This window comes from Eurosta solidaginis, chromosome X (assembly GCF_040869045.1).
Source record: "Eurosta solidaginis isolate ZX-2024a chromosome X, ASM4086904v1, whole genome shotgun sequence".
NCBI classification, from domain to species: Eukaryota; Metazoa; Arthropoda; class Insecta; order Diptera; family Tephritidae; genus Eurosta; species Eurosta solidaginis.
Genome location: NC_090324.1, coordinates 58948961 through 58954002, shown reverse-complemented (window position 1 = coordinate 58954002; position 5042 = coordinate 58948961).

The following is a 5042-nucleotide window of genomic DNA, read 5'->3' as shown; positions in this document are numbered from 1 at the left end:
CGGAGTTTCACTAAATTCGTTACAGTTGGTGTCAGAAGAGCAATTGTTGAATAAATTCTGAAGATTTCAAATATAACAAGGACATGGCAAAGTCGAGTGAATTGAAGATCCAGCAACTGAAGAAGGAGTTGGAGAGCCGTGGATTGAACACAACCGACAATAAACTCGAACTTCAGGCACGACTACAAGAGGCAATGGAAGCAGAAGGAATTAACGTGGAAGAGTATGCCTTTCATCTTGATGGCGGCGAGGCAACAACAAAAATTAAGAGAAAAACGAAACACCGCAGACAGTTAGGAGCACAGACTTGAACACGCTTTTGGCTGCAATATCTGCACAAACATCTACAGTAACATCCAAGATTGAAGCTCAGGAAAGACAAATGTCATCTCAACTGGAAGAACAGAAAACATATTTGGCATCCGCAGAAAGTTAGGAGCACAGACTTGAACACGCTTTTGGCTGCAATATCTGCACAAACATCGACAGTAACATCCAAGATTGAAGCTCAGGAAAGACAAATGTCATCTCAACTGGAAGAACAGAAAACATATTTGGCATTCCAACTGGAATCGCAGGTGATACGCATAACATCAATGATTGAAGCACAAGAAACGCGTATTTCAGAAATGTCGACACAGATTACATCAAAGATGGAAACACAACTGAAAGAACAAGAGGCACGCATAACAGTACAACTCGAAGCGCAATAGACGCGTATATCATCAAAACTCGAAGCGCGTAAGGACGAGAAAATAACGCAGTTTGAGCAAAAAATCGAAGCCGAGGTGGATGCTTTGAGAGGTCGTATACAGGAGTTGCAATTAAATCGCCCAGCTGTTTCAGGAAGCAATACGAAGGTAAAAACTCCATCCTTTGACCGCTCTGTTCCTTTCCAGGTATTTAAGCTTCAATTTGAGAAGACGTCAGCAGTTAACAACTGAAATACTGAAGACAAGGTTGCTACGCTGTTCGTCGCATTGAAAGGGCCTGCAGCGGAAATCTTACAGACCATTCCAGAGTGAGAACGAAACAATTACGAAACATTGATGGGCGCTCTAGAAAGGCGATACGGAAGCAAATACACCAAATAGAATTGCAAAACCGTTACCAGAAAGCTAATGAGACTTTGCAGGAGTTTGCTTCGGATGTTGAAAGGTTGGCGCATTTGGCAAATGCGGTCGCACCCGTGGAACAAACCTAAAGGGTAAAAATTCAAAGCTTTATCAATGGAATACGAGATATTGAAACGAAGCGAGCCTCATATGCAAACCCAAAACCCACATTAGCAGAAACGGTATCACATGCATTGACTCAGGAAACTGCTTCCCTATTGATTAAACCAGCATACAAGGCTCATCGTGTGGAAATAGAAAGACCAGAGTGGGTAGACACAATTTTGGAAGCATTAGAGAGTACGCAGCAGTCATATGCTTTAAGTCAAATGCTTGCGCGTTATTGCAATACCAACCCTAATAGTTCCAACAATGTGGGTGGTGGTAAAAGCAGAGTTGAAGCAGATGAGCAAATCTCCAAATCTACTCAATCGTTAAACTAAAGCGAGTCAGCCGCAAGGGGCGACAGCTGGCTCCCGCAGTTTATTGCCCCCTAATCTCTATCTCGCAAATTGGAAGAAGGTTAAACAATCTTACTGTCGGAGCACATGTGGACGGAAAGGAACGTTTACTGACTGTAGATACGGGTGCATCTCATTCCATCATTCGAGCGGATTTAGTCAACAAGAAGATAAGACCATTGCATGGAGCAAGATTGCGTACAGCCACAGGAGAAGACACCACGATTCTACGAGAAATAGCATGTGAAGTCGCAATTGGGAACGTCACGGTAGTACAAAATTTTATAGTGGCAGAGATTGTTGATGAAATCATAAATGGAGTGGACGTCTTAATCGACCAAGGCATCAAGATCGATATGCAAAGCAAGACGATGCGATATAAGAACATGGATGTGCCACTCATTTTCGGCTACGAGAGAGGCTACAGCAGTAAGCGAGTGCTGGTGGAACAGAGTCAGCAAATACCACCAAAATCAGAAGCAGTCATCTGGGCAAAGGTTGATGGAGATTGTGGGACAAACAAATTGTGGGTTGTCGAGGCAGCAAACAAATCAACACCGAACATACTTGGAGGAAAAAGCCTGGCTATGACAAAACAAGATGGACGTATTCCGGTAGGAGTACTCAATGAGTTCAAATCACCACTCAAACTGAGCAAAGGATTTATTTTGGGAAGATGCCAAGAGGCTGAAGTAGTTATTAACTGTAAACAGCTCCAGGAACACGTTTCATCTAGTTATACTGGTCTTTCAAATGACATCACGGCATGGACGGAGGGGCTAGAGGAAGCCTATCAGAGTAAGGCAAAACAACTGCTCCTAAAGTACGCGAACATATTTGACCAAGATGGCTCCAAACCAGGTCGCACCAACGTCAAATCGTACAAAAAATGAGCGACAGCGGCGTCATTGAACCATCAGCTAGTCCATGAAGCTCGCAGGTGGTACTTGTGAAGAAGAAGGATGGAAAAATGAGAACGACGTTACGAAAAAGAATAGCTACCCATTGCCAAGAATTGACGATACTCTGGACTCGCTATCTGGTACGAAATTGTTTTCCACACTGGACTTGAAAAGCGGCTACTGGCAAGTGGAAGTGAAGGAGGAAGACAAAGAGAAAACAGCATTCCGTGTCAGTGATGGTCTTTGGCAATTTACAGTGATGCCTTTTGGACTTTGTAATGTACCAGATATTTTTGAGGGACTCATGGACCAGGTACTGAAAGAACTACATTGGAAAACATGCTAGATGTACCTGGACGAGATCATCGTATTGGGCAAGAACTTTGATGAACATCTTAAGAACTTGGAGGACGTTTTCCAGAGAATAGCTGGTGCTGGTCTGAAACTAAGTCCCAAAAAGTGTTTGCTGTTTAAAAAGGAAGCAAATTATTTGGGTCACAAGGTAACGACCGAGAGTATCTGCACTGCGAATGAAAAGATAGTAGCTGTAAAGGATTGGCCAAGACCACAGAATTTGCATGAAATAAGAAGTTTCCTTGGGCTATGCCCATATTACCGCACAAACTTTGCCAGCGTACCCTATAGCCTCCATGAGCTTACAACAAAAAATAAAGCTTTTGAAAGGAAGAAGGAGCAAGAAGTGGCAGTCCAAACATTGAAAGAGCGTTTGTGCACTGCCCCAATGTTGGCATATCCGATTCCAGGAGCAACGTTTATTCTAGATACAGATGCGAGCGGATATGCTATATGAGGTGTTTTATCACAACTGGTCGATGGACAGGAGAAAGTAGTTGCCTATTACATCCGAACAATTGGAAAACCAGAAAGGAACTATTGCGTTACATGGAGAGAGCTGTTGGCATTGGTAGAGTGCATTAAACATTTTCACAAGTACCTCTACGGGCAATGATTCCGCGTCAGGCTAGATCACGCAGCGTTAAAATGGCTGTTGCATTTCCGTAATACAGAAAGACAATTGGCACGGTGGATCGAGCGACTACAAAGCTATGACTTTTCCATTGAGCATCGAAAAGGTAGTACCCATGGAAATGATGATGCAATGCCACGAAGACCATGTAGTTTGGAATGCAAGCACTGTTCAAAGGCGGAGGCTAAAGAAGACATTATAGATGTCCGGCTAATGTCTATAACGTGTGGCGGCCACCGCGGTGTGATGGTAGCGTGCTACGCCTGGGTTCACACCCCGGGCAAAGCAACATCAAAATTTTAGAAATAAGGTTTTTCAATTAGAAGAAAATTTGTCTAAGTGGGGTCGCCCCTCGGAAGTGTTTGACAAGCGCCCCGGTGTATTTCTGCCATGAAAAGCTCTCAGTGAAAACTCATCTGCCTTGCAGATGCCGTTCGGAGTCGGCATAAAACATGTAGGTCCCGTCCGGCCAATTTGTAGGGAAAATCAAGAGGAGCACGACGAAAATTGGAAGAAAAGTTCGGCCTTAGATCTCTTCGGAGGTTATCGCGCCTTACATTTATTAATTTTTTTAATGTCCATAACGTGTTCGAAAGAAAGTGTCAGCTAGAAGATACAGATCTATCACATGTTATGCAAGGGCTCGAACGAAACGAAAGACCAAATAGAGAGATGTCAGCAGAGAATCCAATTGCGAAGTCATATTGAGCGCAGTGGAACAGTTTAGAATTGATATCCGTTTGCCTTCTTCGAGTATGGGAGAGTGAGGATGGTCAAAGTAAGAGGAAACTGATAGCTGTTCCAAGGAAAAGGAGTCCCGACATTCTCAGTGAGCTACATAACGGTCCAAGTGGATGTCATCTTGGAATTACGAGGACGCTCGAGACGATTAAGTAGAGATTCTATTGGGTTTGTTGCCGTCAGTCGGTCCCTGAGTATTGCCAACTGCGAGGATTGCAGCAGAGTTAAAGGGCTCAAACCCGGAGTCGTGGCCAGATGAAGTAGTATATTTCAGGTTCATAATTTGAAAGGATCGCCATGGATGTCGCAGGTCCGTTTCCTACTAGCAACCGCGGAAACAAATACGTACTGGTGGTTATGGTTTATTTCAGCAAATGGCCAGAGGTATACCCAATCCCAAACCAAGAAGCGGAAACAGTAGCAGAATTGGTTACAAACGATTGGGTTGCAAAGTATGGTGTACCAATGGAGTTACATTCTGACCAAGGCAGGAATTTTGAATCAGCTGTGTTCCAAGAAATGTGGAAGAAGTTGGCCATTCGAAAAACACGGACAACTGCATTACATCCTCAGTCCGATGATATGGTGGAACGATTCAATAGTACATTGGAGGATTATTTTAGAAAAGTAGTAGACAAGTACCATAAGGAGTGGGATACACACATAATATTATTCTTGATGGCTTACCGATCGGCAGTGCATTAGACAACGGGCCAAACTCTCGCAAAGGTAATTATTGGCAATGACCTTCGACTGCCAGCTGATTTGAAGTTTGAGAATGATGCCGATGCGGAGAGAAGTGTCAAGAAATCCACAGGTGTCTTGGAAAAAGAGC